The sequence below is a fragment of the Engraulis encrasicolus genome, chromosome 1 (genome assembly GCF_034702125.1).
Source record: "Engraulis encrasicolus isolate BLACKSEA-1 chromosome 1, IST_EnEncr_1.0, whole genome shotgun sequence".
Classification (NCBI taxonomy): Eukaryota; Metazoa; Chordata; class Actinopteri; order Clupeiformes; family Engraulidae; genus Engraulis; species Engraulis encrasicolus.
In genome coordinates, this window is record NC_085857.1 from 16,794,700 (window position 1) to 16,816,568 (window position 21,869).

The following is a 21,869-nucleotide window of genomic DNA, read 5'->3' on the forward strand; positions in this document are numbered from 1 at the left end:
ATACACACACAGGGACAACTATGTGTGCACACACCTACAGGGACGTATTAAAATGGACTAGGCCCCTTCAGCTACAGGTTGCTGTGGGCCCCCCAGAAAGGCAAATCTTGTGACAAATTTACATAGACAGTGTCATAATGACGAGTTAGGAATTAAGGATAGCATGTCTACCAACTATACTCAAAACAACCGATGAGATTTCCAACAATGCATTTTGTCACAATTCTGCAATTTTTTAAAAACTTTTGGTTAATCAGGGGCCCGCTGCCGGTGCGGGGCCCTAGGCTGCCGCCTAAAAAAAATTATGTTTTGGTTCCGGTTGCCGACCGACCCTATCATTTTTTGTGCGACCCAAAATATTTTTTTTGAGTTTTTGGAATCCTCAAAAAAATATCGATGTTTTTTGGAGGGTTGTTCATATAGACAAGACACAACACGTTTCTTCATTCCCATAACTCGCCATCTCTCACTTTACCTGCCTGCAAGTTACTGAATTTGCATCGCATGACTATCCACATAGGAGCAACATAAGCGCGCGCCACAAGTGCCGCCCGGCTTGATATTAGAAAACCCCAAATGTCACTGCAGAGTTGCGCACCTATCGGTCACGTTGTTGGCTAATTATTATGCTACAACATGCTAATTGGTAGTCGTTGTAGCTCGTAAGTTTTTAAATAACTTGCCTCACAGCGTTCTTGCAGACTAATAGGCTACGATGTAGTTTGGGAACCTGGCGAAAATGCCTGTCAAATGATAAGTCAATCGCCTTACCTCAACACCCGACACGGACACAGCCCGCCTCGAAATGCAACACACAGAAAACATTGAATATCCACGATTTTTGAATGTATTGGTATTGTCTCGTCGTATTAGAAAAGGGCTTCCATTCAGTCACGCTGCATGTTGAACGAGATGCATAACTCGTTACAGCAATTCTAAAGTAGCACTGTATCAATACCTTGTAATTGTAAAATATGAGAGAAGGGAAACGTTTTGGCCAAGTTTTCCTTCATTCTTTCATTTACCACAAGGCCTTGTTAACCGAGAAGTCCGTTGTCCTGCCTGCGCCCGTTATTTTCTCGCTCTCTCTCTGCTTGTCCCTCCACCATCGCGCCTGTCACTGTCTCACTCTCCGCACCTCCTCCAAATAATGAAATAGAAATTAACGATGATGTCGCCACAAATACGACTGTTCGATGAAGACCTAGGACTACTACAGTTGCCTACAATAATGATTTAATGGCAATGACGATGTTGCCCCTCGATCACCCTTCATTAAAACATTCATATCGCCTCAGACGTCCACAATACCCTCGCGTAAAACAAAAAGTGTGTTTAGAATGTTTGCAAGCCAGAACCTTCATCCCAAGGAAAATATGGTCTACAACGGATGATGGAAAGGAATCAAAAAAAGTTAACGGGAGATCCTACAAGAGCTAAAATAGCAGTGTCAGGCAACTGCTGGACAGGTATTGCCAGAAACGGTAGGCTGTAGGACCTATGATCATCCTCATTCGGCTATATGATCATCCTCATTTCGGTGACGGTCAGTATCTTGGCTCATTAATACTTTATATTTCATTGTAGCTTTAGCAGGCCACACTCCACTATCTTTCTTGGCATTGTTCAACAAAGTTTATGACGAAATCTGGCGCATATGGGGTGTTGGGTGGGTCGGACATTAAAAAAAAATTGAAAAAAAGATTTTTGAAAAAAAATAAAAATTCCGACCGACCCATGACCAAACCTGACAACCAACCGGAACCAAACTCTTATTTTTCTTAGGCCCTGTGCGTCAATCTGGCCCTGCACACGTACACGTTTGCATACACGTTCATCTGCACAGTTGCATACACACACTTTAGCTTGTCAAATGTTCCTTTATATTGAAAGAGCTCAGATGACTTGCTATTAAAACAGGTCCGGCATGCCGACAGCAAGACTAATTGATTTCGCTTTGCCTTTCCTTCTTCCTTTCTTTCTTTCTTTCTTTCTTTCTTTCTTTCTTTCTTTCTTTCTTTCTTTATTTCTTTCCATTAGACACATTCTAAGCTATGTGCACGCACACAACACCAACTGTTTGACTGATTGTGCTTCAGTGTCCCAAAATCTACGCGCAGATACNAAATCAAAAAGTTAACTTTTAAAACAAGTCAATAAGTCTTAGATATGAGCATAAATAAACATATCTACCAGTTTTTATTGACAATAATATGCTGTCAGTGAGATTATGTCAGTTTACTACAAGAAACACACAAAAAAAATAAAAATAAATAAATAAAACCTTAGATATTCACAAAAATAAACGTATCTACTATTTTCTTATTGACAGTGCGCCGCAGTCATAATCTTGACAGGTAAAGTTTTGCAAAATTCAGATATAATCGGTCAATTAAAATGATGGTAACTTTCCCTGAGTGATGCAGCTACCTGTCACCATCAGCCCCCACCAGGGCTTACCACCACTGGTACACACACACACACACACACACACACGCACGCAAGCACTCACGCACACACACACACACACACACGCATGTACACACACACACACACACACGCACACACACACACACACACACACACACACACACACACACACACACACACACACACACACACACACACACACACACACACACACACACACACATACAAACACGTTTGCACGCACACACCAGTGGTGTAGTCTACGTAGAACGCGGGTATACGGAGTATACCCACTTCTAAATTTCAGGGATTTCAGTATACCCACTTAAATTTGATTGATCCATTGTTTTGAATAGCACAAATATATACAGTATACCCACTTCAAAAAAATCTCAAATATACAGTAAACCCAAGTCAATGAAAAAATATATCCAAGGCACTCTTCTTCTGGGTTAAAAAGCTTTTAATAAACAGCTAGTTCATAGTAGAACGGTTAAAAATTGCCAACATGTTTCGGCCGACAATGGCCTTCTTCAGGGCTGTAAAAAAACCTACCTATACAGTAAACCCACCATAAAAAAGTAGACTACACCACTGACACACACTCACACACACACACACACACACACACACACACACACACACACACACACACACAAACACACACACACACACACACACACACACACACACACACACACACACACACACACAAACACACACACACTCACACATACGCATGCACACACGCAAGTAAACTCTACCCTGTGTTATGGTGTAGCAAGGTTTTTCTCAGTTTTGCAATGTTACATTTTTTTTTACCTCACCATTATGTAAAAAACAGCATCAGCCAGAACTGCTGATAAGAACATCAGCAAGTGCTAAGAACAAGTTCAGTTTCCTGCCACTACTAAACCCTTTTGGAGTCCTAGAGCAGAGATTCTTTAAGTAGGCCTATATAGAGATATGCCAATGTAATAGGTTTCTATGGGCACCTAACGTGACCAGGTTCCGGTCTGCCTAAAGGGGCGTGTCATAATGCTCCTAGCATTGAATAGAACAGTCCTTAGGTCTGCCTAGGTCTGCCTAAAGGGGGATTTCCCCCCCATCCCCCTTGCAATAATAGAACCCGGAAACAATGGGCCAATGGAACCTCTCTCTCTCTACTCTCTCTGGTAGTGCCTAGAGTCTGATTAATGCTCGAGGATCAATTACTGCACCCTGTCTAGCGTCTCTAGATAATCCTCTCTGCACTACAGGGTATGCCTGTAGAGCTAATAGATTAGCACTTCAACCACCTATGGTTCCTCTGCATTCATTGTGTGTGTTGCCTGCATGGGCCCGCATGTGCATGTGCATGTGCACACACACACACACACACACACACACACACACACACACACACACACACACACACACACACACACACACACACACACACACACACACACACACACACACACACACACACACACACACACACACATATACAGTCCCAAGAAAAAGTTTGTACACCCTTTGAAATTTCTTACATTTCTGTCAAAATTGGTCATAAAACATGGTCTGATCTTCCAGGAAATCACAAGAAGGAACAACCAGAGTCTGCTTTAATTAATTCAACCCAAACATTTACAAGTTTTCATATTTTCATTGGCCATAAGATGTAAACATTCACAGGACAGCAAGGCATAAGTAAGTACACCCTTGCATTCAATAGGTTTTAACCCTAAGTTAGTTGCAATAACCTCAACCAGATGTTTCCTGTAGTTGCAGATCAGATTAACAAAACAATCTGGATGTATCTTGTCTCCCTATTCTTAAGAAAACTGCCTCTCGTCAGCAAGGTTTGTGGGATGTCTGGAGTGCATAGCTTTCTTGACTTCATGCCATATAATCTTAATTGTTTTTTGTCAGGGCTTTGACTGGGCTATTCCAGAATGTGTATTTCATTATTATGAAGCCATTCTAAAGTCGATTTGCTTCTAAAGTATGGGTTGTTGTCACATTTCAGCACCTATCCTCTTGTGTGCTTCAACTGTGTGACAGACTACCTCACTTTTTTCTGTAAAATATCACAATAAACTTCTGAGTCCATTGTTCCACTGAAAATAGCAAACTGAAAAGGGCCCGAGGCAGCAAGGTAGCCGCATATAATGATGCTCCCGCCACCATACTCGAAGGTGGAGATGATGTTTTGGTGAAGGGGTGGTTCTCCAGTTCTCCTCCAAACATGACATTGTGTGTTCTCCTGAACAATTCAACTTTGGTTTCAACTTTGGTTTCAACGTTGGTCTACAGAATATTTTGCAGTAATTCTATGAAGCATATAAATGCTTTTTCGCAAACCTCAAAGGTGCAGCAATATTTTTTTGGACAGAAACCCCATTAATTTTAGATTGGCAGAATGAATCCCATTTTTAGCTATTCTTGGTTACATCTCCTCTTCTGAGTATGGTGGCGGGGAGCATCATTATATGCGGCTACCTTGCTGCCTCAGGCCCTTGACAGTTTGCTATTATCAGTGGAACAATGAACTCAAGTTTATTGTGATATTTTACAGAAAAAAAACGTGAGGAAGTCTGTCACACAGTTGAAGCACACAAGAGTCTGGGTCCTGAAATGTTACAACAACCCATACTTAAGAAGCAAATCGACTTTAGAATGGCTTCATAATAATGAAATACACATTCTGGAATAGTCCAGTCAAAGCCCTGACAAAAAACAATTGAGATTATATGGCATGAAGTCAAGAAAGCTATGCACTCCAGACATCCCACAAACCTTGCTGACCAGAGGCAGTTCTCTAAAGAAAAGGGAGACAAGATACAAACAGATTGTTTTGTTAATCTGATCTGCAACTACAGGACAAGTCTGGTTGATGATATTGCAACTAACTGAGGGTTAAAACCTACTTAATGCAAGGGTGTACTTATTTATGCCCTGCTCTCCTGTGAATGTTATGGCCTTATGACCAATAAAAATATGATAACATGTAAATGTTTGGGTGGAATTAATTAAAGCAGACTTTGATTATTCCTTCTTGAGATTTCCGGGAAGATCAGACCATGTTTTGTGATAAATTTTGACAGAAATGTAAGAAATTTCAAAGGGTGTACAAACTTTTTCCTGGGACTGTACATACATACATAGACACACAGACACAGACACGACACACGCACGCACACACACGCGCACACACACACACACACACACACACACACAGAGGACATTTCTGCTAATGAGGAAGGTGGGAGTTTACACGGGTCGTTCAGCTGACCCCCTTCACCTACTGATGACACACACATTAACCAAATGATCCATCGCCTACGCACGCACGCACACACACACACACACACACACATACACGTGCGTGCACACACACACACACACACACACACACACACACACACACACACACACACACACACACACACACACACACACCACACACACACACACACACACACACACACACTCACGCACGCACACACACACACACACACACACACACGACGCACATATGAAGAGTTCAGATGCAAAACCTCCTAAGTGCCTTTTCAGAAAATAATCTTAATTAATTTAATACAAAGCTATCAAAATTGCACATTTTTCAAATTTTATTTATGTAATATAACTATTTATATGTATTATCAAGTACATAAATGTAAACTAAACCAACAACGGGGTTCCTTAAAAATATAGAAGTTCAGGTCTTCAGAAATGGAGTTAGGGGTTTTTGCATCTGAACTCTTCATATACACAGACGCACAAACACAGTCCAACATCAAAATGAGACTATTATCTCCACTACGGAGATAAGCCACAGAACCACATCTTCTCATGTTTTTACAAGTTTTTACTGAAGAAAGGAATAAGAGAATGCATTTGTGTATTTAGTAGTGATTCCAAAAAGATACTCAAAGGTCAACTCACCGAATGGCCAAAATGAGGCTCCATTTTCTCCAATGTATTGTGGATATAAACCACATCATTAGTGGAAACAGTAGGGTTGATGGACCAAAGCCTAAGACCAATTAGGTCTGCACAAGGGCTCTCGTCAATTTTTTTTGTGGAAAATATTCGGTACGGAGTACGGTAACACTTTCTTTTTTCTTTAAAGGTTTTTTTTTGGTCTTTTTCAAAGTTACTTTTTACGACAATGTGAGAGATGGACAGGAAGCAAACTGGGAAAGACGGGGAGGGATCGGCAAAGGACTCTGGCCGGGAATCGAACCCATGGCATGCAAGTGCCCTACTGGTTGGCCACGGCAGTGCCGGTAGCGCACTCTAATAGTCTTTTAATAACTAATCACTTTGCACCACAGCGAGTTAAAATCAATGCAATAATAGAGCTTCTTTTTTCTGTCAAAACAAATTGGAAGAAATAACCAATGCTCTCCTTCATGCTCATCCATGTTCATGCTCTTGATCAGGACACATCAATACACGCTCCTCCAGGGGGCATTGTTCTTGCAGGAGGAAATCATTCAGGTCAGGTTTGGATAAGAAGGTCATCTAAGTGGTGTGTAATGTAATGCAAGGCAGCTGTAGATATTGTGGACTTAAGCTCTTGTCGATTTCCAATCTCTTATTTATTGACATGGGAGCTGTGTAGGCTTCAGGGCTGGACTGGGAGCGAAAACTGATCCAGGCATTTTTGGCATACATGTAGACTGCCCCCTCACACACACAGTAGACAACCCGCTTTCTTGCTATATCTTGACTGGCTGAATCCACTGTCTATATGTCTATAAGTCTTTATGTACTATGTAAGTCTTTCTGCCTTCTTTTTGTGAAGTTAGAAACTGGAATGTCAACATTCGCCCTGTCCCACAGTTCAATTTGCAGTCACTTGGGGCGTCTAGATTTGTACACAATGGTGAGGAATCTTTAAAAAAGTCCTGGTTCCAGTTCATGATCTGGATCACCACCAGAATTTAATCACTTGTTTCCTGGGTCATTTCCAACAACTCCAAATCCATCCATGTTTTTGAGTTATCCTGCTGACAGACAGACAGACAGACAAACAAACAAACAAACAATCAAACAAACAAACAGACAAACAAACGCGACCGAAAACATTACCTCCTTGGCAGAGGTAACAATATTGGTCCCTGAAAATTGTCGACCCACCGAGAAAATGCCATGTATGCCAGATTACCAGTCCAGGCCTGGTAGGCCTCAACATCTTACCATCTGCTTTCAGATGTGCTCAGCCCCTCTGGGGCTGCAAGCCTTAAGAGGCTCTTTCTCGGATGGTTGATTGGCATGCCTTGACATTTCTATCTGAGCTAGCTAGCCCATCAATGCAATATGGCTCTTTGCTTTCCATCCAATACAAAATCATCATCAGCAGCATTGGCATCGATATGATAGAATACTCACACCACATCCACACAGTTTTGTGTGTGTGTGTGTGTGTGTGTGTGTGTGTGTGTGTGTGTGTGTGTGTGTGTGTGTGTGTGTGTGTGTGTGTGTGTGTGCAAGATTGACATGTTGACGACTGCTCATAGTGTTGCTATGAACGGTTGACCGCTGTTTACGTTCTTTGGCAAACACCTTGAGTTTAGGCTCTTTTACAATGCCAGTTTTCTTCCTCTTTTTTTTGGCTTTTTAGATTTTATTTGACAGGATAGTGAATGTAATGACAGGAAGTGAGTGGGGAGAGAGAAGCGGAGGGGGGGTCCATTTGCGCATGGTAGGGCCCACTGCCCGTTTTCTACCCGGCATAGCTTGACACAGCTCAGCCGCCACGTTTTGCTTTTCAATTGATCACGCTGGCTGAAGCAGGCTGAGCGGGTCTTTCGCAGCCTATTACACAGAATTTGCATCAGCTCGTCCTCACCAGTGAATCATCATGGCGGCCACCAGATCAACTCTCTTGGAACAGTCTTTAGTTGGACACTGCATTAATGTGAAAATCGAAAATCGAAGGCAGAAATCAACATTTTAGTGTCCAAATATGATGTTGCTGAAACTATTTGTAGCCTAGTTCGATAGATATATGTCGGCCTTACGTTGAGTAATCTAGCCTATGTAAAGTAATGCTACGTGACAACGCCAAAAACTGAAGTCCAACCATACTATGGTTAATGGAAACACAAATTGGGCCGGTTTTACAGTACCACTCAGTATCACTCAGCTCGACACAACACAGCTTGTTAAGTATGTGAATAAAAATGTGGTTTGCGCCCTAAGCGAATGTTTTAGTATACTTGCGACCACTTAAATATGGCTTCACTGCAGAAATCATTGCGCATTATGCAGAGTCATTTAGGGAATCCTCATTTGCAATAGACTTGATGTTTCTTCAAGCATACAATTCACAATAAAATTAAAAACTACATAATTTTCATTAATGCTGTATAGAAAACACACATATCCGCCATTGCTCAATTCAGCTTGTGCACCCCCTTGTGGCAGGCCACGCACCCCAGTTTGGGAAACCCTGAGCTACAATATGTCTATCCTAGCTTGCTAACATGGTGCATGTATTTTTTTTATTTGCCAGCATACAGTTGTCATTGTGTGTGTATGCGCATGCACGCACACGTATCTTTTAAGTTAGGCTGTGTGCAGGCAAAACTCTCAAACTCTAGAAGCCATTTGCATTACTGTATTTGACTGCCAGTTGTTTCAGATTTCAGTATTAACATAATATGATTTGATAGGCTAGTGGCCTTTTAGCTGCCATACTTGGGGAAGTTGAACTCCATCCAGCCACTCTAGCATTAAGAGACACAGGCCAGGGAGGCCATAGGACCACAATGCACTTTGCACAACAGCTTAAATCTGAAGTGTTTCTTCATTGCAAAGCATTGCAGTATTATCATAATAGGATATGATAGGCTAGTGCCCTTTTAGGAGGTTGAACGTCATCCAGCCTCTTTAGCATATAGACTCAAGCTGGCCAATGCCAAAGGAAAGTGAGGCCATAAGAGCACAATACACTTCACACAACGCAAAGCTTAACCCCTCGATGGCAACGTATTGTAGCATTAGCATGATGTGATTTGATAGGCTAGTGGCCTTTTGCTACCACAGCTTAGAAGGTTGAACCAAAAATACTGAATCAAACGAAGATATCGCAAACCACGCCCACTCAATGCAAAAGCGTGTGCTCAAGTTGGGTCTCCTAAGGGGGCGTTGTCCCCTACTTCTTCTTCTCTTTTTGAGGTGTTTGTGCAAGGTGTGCGCTACTGCCATCTACAGCGCTAAGGGGACTTCATTGATTCTTAACCTCAGGACTCCGAAGGTCTCCTAACCGAAGGTCTCCTAAAGGGGCGTTCACCCGACATAAAGTGGATACCGGAAAGGAAACAAAATGACGCTTCTTGGTTACATCCACTTTCTTTGGTTGAACTTAATCCAGCTTTCCTGGCATATAGATGCACTCACACAAACCCAGAGAAGTTACTTCTACCACAATTTAGACAACGCAAAGCTTGACCCCACCGTACTTTCGACACAGAGTATAACCCCCAAGGATCTATGCAAAGTACTGCAGAATAGTGGAGTATTTGCATAATATGTTTTGATAGGCGATTACCCTTTCACAAGTGCAGCTTGAGAAGCGCACAGATAAACACATGCTAACCCAGGAAAGGTAGGCCCTGCATCCACAATTGACCTTTGGCTGAGGCCCGCCCTGGAATGTTAATTGACCAATCACAGTGCAAAAACAGAGGTCTGAAAGTTTTTGACTGACATTTCCCCATTGAATTCCAACTCACGTGCCAGTCCTCTCATGTTTTCGGTCTCAGCAAGATATCACTGTTAAATTTTGTATTAAAATATGGTTAGAAATTGTGCAGATGCAAGTTTCCCCAAACAATTTACTTGCAGTTACTTACTGCATAAACCAGAGCAATGTCAGAGGATAGTACATTTATCTGTCCGTCCGATCAATTGTAACCCAAGGGGGCGGGGCTTAGCCAAAGGCGAATTCACTTTACACGACACAACACAACACAACACAACACAACACAACACAACACAACACAACAGAGACGCAATAGATTTGGGCAGACAAAACGTAGAGCCGGGTATTCATTATTATACTATACAGATATTTGATTAGTAAACATCAGCCCAGCTCTAGTTATTACCATGCCTGTTCTCCTCTTTGAAAACGGGCCTTGTTGCCACATCAGAGCACGGTGTACTGTAGAATGTTCACTTCTCTCAGAATTCTAAATGACCCCTCATCTTATTAGAATGGAACTAATTAGATTGCATTAAACACTCTCCTTCTCTCTCTCTCTCTCTCTCTCTCTCTCTCTCTCTCTCTCTCTCTCTCTCTCTCCCCCTCTCCCTCATGCACCCACCCACACGGCCACACTCAAACAGACGCCATGGGCTAATTTCACCAAAGGAGTAGAGAATAAAGAAGAAAGAAAGTGGTGTGCCTTGAACTTGAACAAAATGTCAGGATCACAGTGAGTTCAATGATCCCACGTTATTCACTCCCACTTCTGTCAACCTCAAGGGAATAGTAGAAGGAGAAGACATATGGATCCACAATCAATGATCATACATGCTCAAATCAAACACATGGAGCAATAAGATAACTGCGTTGCTGTCGATTGTTTAGAACATAAGAATGTCCCAGAACATACGGAAGGCCCAAGGAGTTCAGGCAGTTTAGCAAATAACTAAGAAAATTGTGATGAAATTAACATCAGTCTGAATGTCCAAGTTAGTCAGCAGGTGAGAGTAAAGGCTGAAAGCCTGTGTTTTTTTCTCTCGTTCTATTGGGCTCAATGTGAAAGGTCATCAGAATAAGGGGTCTTCCAGGTTCCTACCAAGTGATTAAGTGTGATTAATTGGCTGCTCCATGAAAAGGTTTTAATTGGCTAGTCTGCAAAATGCTTATGGGATGAAGGACAAGTGGTCTGAATAGGGGTGTTCCAAATGTATACAAGCAGATTAACTAATATGATTTGTTGGCAGGTCTAAGTTAGCCTGGGCGAAAAGCCGACTGTTGACTCCATCAATCAGTCTGGCAAAAGTCATGAGGAATCCGTCTCCGTGGAGGGTGGTAGATGATCTGATCTTCCAAACTCAAATTAAAACCCATATTTTGCTTTATTAGCATGCCTGTTACGATTTAGCGTCGCAAAAGCAAACAAATAACAAAACGAAAGTGTGAATATAGTTACCTTAACCAATCAGTAATGGAACTCGCGGGTGAGTTCCGTGTCATCACTCTTAACTGTTTGCTGATTGGCTAAACACTGAGAGAACCTAGCTCGAGGCTTTTGCCAGACGATGTGCGCAGCCAAAATCTTTGGGTGGAGTACTTAGGATGGCGTCGCGAGGCTGGGTCTAAGTAGAGTAGAGTCACTTAATGTGTCCCCAGGGGGAAATTAAGGTGTCAAACAGTTGTCAAAACCTAGGACCCTTATCTTGCATTAAGATGTGTTCATTCAGCTCTAACATACCCACATTTGAAATAAAAACCTCTGATCTCAAGTGCCTGAAGGCAGCATCTATGTCGCTCCTGGCACCTGGGTCAATGCAGGGTATACGCAGCATCAGGCTTAAATGGGTTAACATGCCTTTTATGTATTCATGTATGAATGCTGAGGTGAGTATAGTGAATGTAATATAGTGAGTGTCTGATTGGCTGTTTGTCAACAGGGGCTTTACATTCTCATTTGCCAATGCGTGGTGTTAACCATTGGGCTGACAGACCAAAGTTGCAGCTGAATGTTTTGAAGCACACCTAAATGACATATGATATGTGACATACAGTAAAAGGTACACAAAAGCATGCATGAAAAGATTAACATTGTTGTTGGCAGGCATATGATGTGGGGGCTAGAGGTGCACCGAAATGAAAATTTGGGGCCGAAACCGAAACCGAATAATAATTAATCACTTGGCCGAATACCGAAACCGAATATTACAATTCAGTCAAAAGTCATCAAAAGTTAGGTTTTTCACTATTTTTAAATATTGGTTAAATCTACAGTTTATAAGGGTTGGAGCAGGCGTCACCCAGCAGTTTTTTTCTTCCTTTTAAGGGTGCTGACCAAAATATTGTAAGACTGAAAAATGAAAAAAGGTCGCACCATGCATAGGTTTCTTTTTATTTACACAGACGCGTTTCGGCGCTCTGCCTTCCTCAGTGTGCCTGAGGAAGGCAGAGCGCCGAAACGCGACTGTGTAAATAAAAAGAAACCTATGCATGGTGCGACCTTTTTTCATTTTTCAGTCTTAAATCTACAGTTTACAATACATGTTTGACATGTTTTTGAAAGAAAATAAATGTGTATTTGAAGTCTTTAAATGTTAGAGTAGAACTGAAATTAGCTTAATTAGTGCCCATTTTCAATTCATTTTCTATTCGGCCTCCGATTCGGCCACACAATTGGCTTTCGGCCGAAAACCGAATGTGTCTTTTTTCGCGTTTTCGAACAAATATTTTCTGTGGCCGAATTTTCGGTGCACCTCTAGTGGGGGCGTTTGTTAAAAAAGGTTGAGAACATCTGGACAAAGGTCAAAAATCTGCACGATATAGAAGCCCTATAGGGGAACAGGGTTCATACATTATGCAATATCCATTTTGAATCTGTGTTTGACCTCTCTTTTTTTGTGCGCTAAACACCTCACATTTGGGCTTGCGTGCCCATGGGGACCCCGGTTCGAGTCCCGACGGGGACATCTCCCGGCCCTGCCCCATCTCTCTCTTCCAATCGTTTCCTGTCTACTCTCATACTGTATATGTATAATATGTAAGTATAATAAATAAATGGTCTGAACAGCCATCAAATGATGAATTGCAAAATGACCAACTGCAAGAGAAGTAGTCTGAGTAGGGGTTGACCAAGGCCATGTGTATTGTCTGAGTTTCTGATGGGTTTGCTAGTCTATATAAATGCTGAAGACCTGGGAAGATAAGTGGCGTGAACAAGACTTGAGAGAAAGTTCATGCATGAGTCTCGCATTGATTGTCTGGTCTATGTAAAGGCTGAGCACAAGTCTTCTGTTACAAGTTGAGTGGTCCCTGAAACTGTTTTATGAAGCAAATAAGTAGTTTCCATTTTCAGACATCCTACAGCATGGACAGGTGAAAGTCTCTCAATCGAAAATATAGTTGGCCTGCTTTTCCTCTCCTATTCACATAGAGAGGCAACAATAATTCAGAAGTGCCATTCACAAGTTTAAAACCTCCTGAACTGCTTTTGAAAACTTTCATTTCATTTAAGCCAGTTGTAGTGTCTGAAGGTGCATGGTAAAACAACCACTTGATGTGAATTCATCACAGCAAGGATTTTTGGGTGGGCAACTAGCACAGATGACTTCAGTTACACTGATGCTGTGACCCGGATTGAAGTGAGGGTTAGGGGGTTGAGTGTAACGGTTACCGACTAGCAGAGATTGGAGTAGAATGTTCGTAAACCTCCCTCCTGAAGCCTCAAACAGTACTATTAGTCTGCACTAATTGCCTACTAACTTTTTTTTTCATTTTCAATGACCAGAGATGCCAGGGAACGCCAGAGTAAGAGACACACAAGCTGTGTGTGTGTGTGTGTGTGTGTTTGTGTGTTACATTACTGGTGAAATGAGACACTGCTTATGATTCTCTCCACAACTTGATCATAAAATGAAAAGTTAATTACTCTGATGAATATTGATTAATGAAGAATGAAACACATAATCAGTATTCATATTTGGTCTCCATGTTTATTTAATGAACCCACATAACGAGTTGGAACTCAACTTTTTACAATTTTTATTATTTAATTACTTCCTTACTTTGAAATAAACATCTGTTTTTGATAAATAAGATTAAAACCCCAATCTCACGGTAGGGCATACTGATATCCAGCAGTGCTGTAGGTCTATGTGTAAATACTAAATAATTTGTGGTCCACCTCATTGTAAATAAAACATCTATAAAACTGAAATTGCGTGCTCGTTAAAACTGAAATTAAGACCGCCATGATCACTGAGTTAGTGGCCTATAAAGTATAAAATATAGGCTAACATAAAACAGCTGCCTTTCATAAGAATGTGAGACTAAATATGATCAGCCATATCACCAGCTGAGACACAGTGCTATGCACTTAGCCCGCTGTGTATGAAAGAAGGCATTTAAAGCAGCTGTAATAATGCTAATGACGATGATAATAATAATAATTATTATTATTTAATAATAATAATAATAATAATAATAATAATAATAATAATAATAATATAGATATTGTTATTGTTATAAGACCAAATAAAAGTGACTTGCGTATATTTTCAAGTACGAAGTATTGTTCACGGAACAGTGTTGGGCTTTGGTTAGGGACACTTCAGATATGGATGAGGCAATAATAAACCATTTTTATTCTGCCTACTGTGACTCAATGACCCCTGTGGCAAAGGTCACATCCCTAACCATAACTCCCATGGGTAAGCAGTTAGGGCGGCAGACTTGTAGCCCAAAGGTTACCGGTTCGACTCCTGACCTGCCAGGTTTGTGGGGGGGAGTAATTGACCAGTGCTCTCCCCCATCCTCCTCCATGACTGAGGTACCATCCTGCCGTACTGCTCCCTTGGGGCGCCATTGGGGGCTGCCCCCTTGCAGGGATTTGAATAAATGGCATAAAATTCAATTTCGTTGTGTGCAGTGAACACTTGTGCTGTGTCACAATGACAATGAGAGTTTGAGTTTCCCAGGTGAGCTTTCACTTTAACCATAAGGCCACATTAACTAAGTTAGAAAGTCAACTGGGGATTGAGAATAAATGTCAAATTACTGTCACTGACTGAATACACTACAAGCTCCCTGTCCTTCCAGGTGTGTGTGTGTGTGTGTGTGTGTGTGTGTGTGTGTGTGTGTGTGTGTGTGTGTGTGTGTGTGTGTGTGTGTGTGTGTGTGTGTGTGTGTGTGTGTGTGTGTGTGTGTGTGTGTGTGTGTGTGTGTGTGTGTGTGTGTGTGTGTGTGTGTGTGTGTGTGTGTGTGTGTGTGTGTGTGTGTGTGTGTGTGTGTGTGTGTGTGTGTGTGTGTGTGTGTGTGTGTGTGCGTGCGCGTGCGTGCGCGCGCGTGTGTGTGTGTGTGTGTGTGCGCACGCCCGGGCGTGTGTGTGTCCTAGCACAGGTGTTTGTCAAACTGTCAGTGTGTGAGCGGTAGGCTACTGCATATGTGTTGCTAGTGTGGCCTGCTAGTGCATTAGCAAGAGGCTAATGAGATGTTAAATACTAATAGCCGCGTAAGTGAGTTGAGCACGGTGTATACATTATCCGTGGGACACAGGATATGGCCAAGGGTGCTGTATTAATGTTTTATTCATGCCGTTATTAATGGTTTTGTTACACTTAAGGGCATAGAGGGAGATCAGGCACTAGGGCCATACTATAAGGTCAGTGTAATGTGAAATGTGTGTGTGTGTGTGTGTGTGTGTGTGTGTGTGTGTGTGTGTGTGTGTGTGTGTGTGTGTGTGTGTGTGTGTGTGTGTGTGTGTGTGTGTGTGTGTGTGTGTGTGTGTGTGTGTGTGTGCATGCTTATCTCCAATCTCCAATTACGCATTTCTCTCTCTCTCTCTCTCTATCTCTCTCTCTCTCTCTATATATATATCTCTCTCTCTCTCTATCTGTCTCTCTGTCTCTCTCTGTCTCTCTCTCTCTCTCTCTCTCTCTCTCTCTCTCTCTCTCTCTCTCTCTCTCTCTCTCACATGTGTTAGTTGCAATTTTGCATATGAATACATATGCCTGAATAGAAATGATGAAATTATCATGCTGACTCGTATTATATAACAATAGCATTCACAAATATATTTTGTGCGAGGATCAATGAAGATTTGCTCTTTCTTAATCCTATTTTTGAGTGGATCTTTGTTAAGTATGTTTTTCTGTGACACACACACAAACTTGCACGCACGCACACACACACACACACAAACACACACACACACACACACACACACACACACACACACACACACACACACACACACACACACACACACACACACACACACTCACTCGCATATGCACACAAGCACATCCACATACACACAGATACATACCTCAGCTGACTACTTCTCCCCATACAAGTTCTGCCTTGTTAGATGCGTCCTACACACTCACAGAAATAATTCGCCCCAAAACATAAGATTTAATTAATTTGATTAATGACAAAAATGCATACATTTTGAATAGCTAAGTTTTATGCAATCCTGAAAACCAAGACCTATAGGATGTATAGAAATTCATTGAATAAATCCTATTCATTTGAAACCTATAACCCACAATTTATGCATTTAGTATTAATAAGACTTATGCATTTAGAATGGATAAGATTTATGCAATTTAATAGATGACAAAATTGCATGCATTCAGAATGAATAAGATTTATGCAATTTAATAGATGACAAAAATGCATACATTTTAATTACTTAATCTTTATATAAACCAACCAAATAAATCTGAAATGATACACACAACTTTTTTCAAATAAAGCTTATTTATTTGCAACACAAATCATCAGTGCAACACCTAGCCACTTGGACACAGCAAGGGATCCCAAAAACAGAGTCATACGTTAAATCACGAAGTGATTATTATTTAGTAGTTGGTTATTCACAATACCAAAAGTAAAAACAATACGGTACTTCACATGCATGAGTCACAACGCAGCTTACTTCAAAGAATCCAAACCTGCAAAATCAATTGGATCTATACTACAAAGCTGGTTCAGGATAATTTAAGGTTTAGTTAAGAGGTAAATTACCTAATAGAAGGGCCTGGAGTCCTCATTTTCTTATTATTAGATGTAATATTAGATGATTTACACCTTAACTTACCCTGAACCAGCTTTGTAGTATAGGCCCCTGCACACTTGGAGTAAGACCAAAAGGTCAAAGTAATTTCAAAGCAAAATGGTCAGTATGCTGAGGTTTTTCCCCTCCTGACCAGCTAGCTAATGCAAAAAACATTTTAACAAACACCCTGTATAATAAGAAAAACCAAGGAAAGGGAAAATAAGGCAGAAATTACACCATGTTCACCATCCATCACACAGGTGTCTTGACAAAGAACACAGTACATTTCTATATACTGTACAAACATTTTTTACACAAACAACTCATCTGAACACAAGTTGAAAGACAGAAAAGTTGGGTAAGTGTGTTGGTGTGACTTGCGGGCGCAAAAGGTTAACACAAATGGCCACGCAAGCGTGCGTGGGCGAAACAGTCCCACAGGTGTGTAGTACACAAGAAAAAGATCAGGTGTGCACACACAATACTTCAGCTGGCATTAAGTACAACAGTCCTAATAGGTGTGTGCACACAGCCAACAGTCCAAGTTTGTGGGTGCAACAAAAGTTCAGCAGGTGTACTTAGGCAGCCAATACACGTAGTCAACCAAGTGAGCCGGCACACTAGTTCAGCTGGTTTGTGTACAGAATAGTTCACCAGGGGCCTATTACTAAGTTAGGTAAATCATCTAATACCTTTATCTCATCATCTAAGAGCCTTTCTAAAGAAAATAAGTACTCTGGGCTCTTCTATTAGTTGATTTCACTCTCAACTTAACCTTAACGTATCCTGAACCAGTTTTGTAGTATAGGCCGCTGGTGTGTGGGCAACAGTTGTGTGTATGTGGCCGACAGCAGACATGGATTAAAAAAAAAAACAAAAAAAAACCTCAAACTCCTCCACACTGACCACTTGGTCGAAGACAAAAATATCATGAGTTTTATAGTTTTTTTCCCCTGGTCGACCATCTACGGGTCACAACCAATGCCACTGCGGCAGTGTGAGCGGAAGCGAAGTGAGAGTCTAACAGGCGTGTATGCCACTGAATCACAGGAGCTATTTCAAGCTTGCTTGAGTACAGGTCCATCAGAACTTTCTGGTAACCCTCAAATGTATGTATATTTCGCAGTCTTTTTGGATAGCTCAAGTTGGTGCATAGATTCGTTCATAAAGCCCAACACATGCATGGCCGACACTCCGCAGGCTCTGGAGAACTCACACCGTCCAGTGCCACACAGACATCTTCAAAACATGCATCACCTAGACCATCACCCTCTGTCCGGACTGTGTAGATGCCCATGGTCTTCTCAGCAGTGTCTGCCCAGGCCTGTCTGCATTCAAGGTCCTGGAACATAGCAAAGGGAAAAAAGAATGATTTAACGGAAGAACTACAAAGATTTAGGTGCGAAATAAGTTCAAAAGACTTGTCTTCCAGGCACTTTGCAATCAGAAAAAAAAGGTCACCTGTTGGCCAAAAAAAGAAGACAATTCATTTCCCCATTCCAACCTCATCTCCCATTACCCCTATCATGACTGCAAAACTTCTGTTCAATTAATTGGGGGGGGGGAGTCATGCTTGAAAATGCAGTGCTTTATGACTTACTTCATTATCTTGCTTTGGCCTCACTTGCATCCCGAGTCCGGAGATCCTCTGCTGCCTTTTGACAGAAAGAAATTATTAGATCCACTGTATCACTACACTGAATTGGTAGCAATCCAAACAGTGGTGATTTTCCATTCACAAGGGATGCTGAACTTCATCTTTCAACTTAAAAAAAAAAATGCTTCGATGTGCATTGGTTGACTTAATTGTAAACTTTGAGACAGTCCATCGCACTAATATCAGATCAGAGTTGGGACTTTCCTCAAGATGTTGCAGGCAGAGGGGCAAACATTCAGAGCAAGCATGCTGAAATGTGTAAACTTTGTACCATCAAATCAAATGTGGGCTCCTATGGCAGCAGGGACATTTGGTGTACTTTGAGCAAACATCACATTATTTCTTAAGACCCTAAAGAGCCCCCCCTTAATAAATGGTACACAGGTCTGGAGTAAGAATGAAGTTACATGGCAATGGAGAAAAAGAATACACTTTTAAGACCAAATTTGACAGCCATTTAAATGTCAAAGTTCTATTTCGATATACTGGTGAGTGACAGTATGAAAAGGAGGTAGAGGCAAGAACAGAAGGGAGAGAGTAGAGTAGGAGAAGACACAAAGTGAGGCAATGTGTGAAAATGAGAGCAGCGGCAAACTCTTACATGTCCACATGCTTGTGAAATCTTCAAAGATGTTCAAGTCGCTGAAGTTCATACACAGACAGTTCGCCGGCATCCTAGAGGACAGTATGCATAATGTGTCACAAACCAACACAGGTACTGAGGGCAACAAAGTCAGTCATTTCTCCATTGACCACCCCAAAACCTTGTTTAACCCCACTCAAAGCTCACAAGTCTAAACCCATGCAGTCAAGTGTTTTTTTTTCTAACGGCAAGAAAAACATCTGAAACAATCAACATAAACTTCACCATGGTTATCTAACTCACAAGCTATATGCAGATCAGATTAGACCAGAATCAAAAACGTACATGTCCCATGTGGGTCATTATGGCAGAGATCTTCCGTCCTACAGCTCCACCTTCGGTACAGAAGATCCGGATAAGGCCACTTGCCCGATAGTCCAGTTCACCAAAGAATTGAGGTCAGAGGTACAGTGGCAATTTACATGAATTCCAAATTGATCTGTAAAAAAAAGACAACAGGGGTTGTGGCAGGTTAATGGCATTGACGACAACACCAAAAGATAAGAATGTCACTGGTTTAGTCCAGTGACAGTCCAGTCAACTACACTACATTTACCTCGCTGGCATCAAAAAGTGCCATCTGTTCTGGAAGTCTGGAATTGCTGGCTCCCGGAGAACCTCCTTCCTCCAGGTTGAGCATGGGCGTTGCATCACCTTCTTGATCAGAACCTCATCTATGTCGGCAGTAAATGAAGGCCCCTCATCTGCTTGACCAGATTGAACACGGAGATAATACCAGCCTTATAAATGTTTAGACAAATAATTTGAATGGTTAACATGCACATTTTTCACATTTCAGGTTCATTTAACAAACAACTTGGTAACACTTTCTTTGAGGCCCATATCTATAGCAAATTATGAGCGCATTTATATCAAATTATAAGGCACATTATAATGACTCACCACGTATTATGACTACACCCATCATGTTTCATGATGCTTTATATTAACAGCTATGTATAACCATGAATCTAGCTTATAATGCTTAATAAATACAATTGTGTTATGAGGACTCTTGGCTGGTTATAAACTACAGAATGCCTGATGGGGCTTTTAATGCATTAGGAGTACTTACACCCCTCTATGCACAGACCTGGATATAAGGACGAATAAGACGCTATAATATTCCATGTGAGATCATAAGTTGTCAATGTGTGCTCTAAGTAAACAAGTTCATATGGATGCATTTATAATGCACTGTGTAATGCAGTATAATGCATCATAATGTAGTGTAAGCCCCATCAGGCAGTCTGTAGTATATATCCAGTCACGAGCACTCATAACACCCTTGGATTTACATAGTTTTATAAACTTAGTTCACTGTTATTCATAACTGTTAGCATAAAGCATCATGAAAGATCATGGGTGTAGTTGTAATGTGTTGTAAGTAGCCAAATTATAATGCACATTATAATTTGATATAAATGCACTCATAATGCGCTATAGATATGGGCTTCATAGAGTGTTACCAACAACTTTGTGTCAGTCATATGAACTACATTTGAGATATAACTGTACATCTTTCAATAAGTTTAAGCTTACCATGTCGCCACATGGATGTCCCGTTGAGGAGAATGACAAAAATACCACAATAGTTTTGTATCTGGGGAGAAAGGGCAATTCAAGAGCAGATGCCATTACTATCCAGTGAAACGAATGCTTTGCATTTATGATACATCCTTTTACTGCAACTGACCCACAAAACAGATAACATGACACACAATAATCAAACAACAGCGCAATGCAATTTTAAACAGCATGATTACCGTGTTTAGTTTAGTATTATTGAACTGAACTGAATTTAAACGACATTATTACAGCGCAATAAGGAATTTGAACTGCAAACTGTGAACATCAGCAGCACTTTGCTAAGCCTACAATAAAATGGGCACTGTAAAAGGGGAAAGATACAACTGCTTACGACAATCACTTGTGGCTTTGTGTCGTTTCAAACAGCATAATAACCAATTTCAAGGTTGGTTTAGTTTACTGTCGACCTGTAGAGAAGTAACAAACAAGCCAAGTTGCCAAAGAACCGCTAGCCTGAAGCACACATGCACTGGAACACCTGCCATGCAGGATTTAACCGTTTAGGCTACAGCAATAACAAACTACGGAAATGTGAACAGAAATCAAACCAAATAGTATCCATCTAATATAAACTACACAATTTCGACACAATTTGAAGAAATTGGATGTAGGATGGCTTTAGATTTCTTACCATAACATTGATCTCGCTCCACTCCCCACACAGTTGAAGGGCAACAGGAAGTAGAAATGCAGCGCTCAAACGTTTGGCTGTGAACAACCGTGATGTGCAGCAGGTAGCGCCACCTCTGGACTGGAGTTGCATCCTCAGTTTTCCCAATTCACATAACTT

The 21,869-nt window shown here is 41.3% G+C and overlaps 1 long non-coding RNA gene across 5 annotated transcripts; it reads right to left on the minus strand.

The window, feature by feature from the left end:
- Positions 1 to 16,859: 16,859 nt before the first annotated feature.
- LOC134452269 (uncharacterized) lies at positions 16,860 to 21,793 on the minus strand. 5 transcript variants are annotated; one of them, XR_010035441.1, is made up of 8 exons: positions 21,711 to 21,765; positions 21,411 to 21,486; positions 21,032 to 21,092; positions 20,046 to 20,229; positions 19,775 to 19,928; positions 19,448 to 19,521; positions 18,790 to 18,844; positions 16,860 to 18,531 (listed from the first exon to the last, which is right to left on the minus strand). It is a non-coding gene; the product is annotated as an uncharacterized LOC134452269 (long non-coding RNA). The 5 variants fall into 5 exon arrangements; XR_010035420.1 differs by having other exon boundaries at positions 21,411 to 21,793; XR_010035445.1 differs by having other exon boundaries at positions 20,046 to 20,193; positions 21,411 to 21,792.
- Between the last annotated feature and the right edge of the window lie 76 nt (positions 21,794 to 21,869).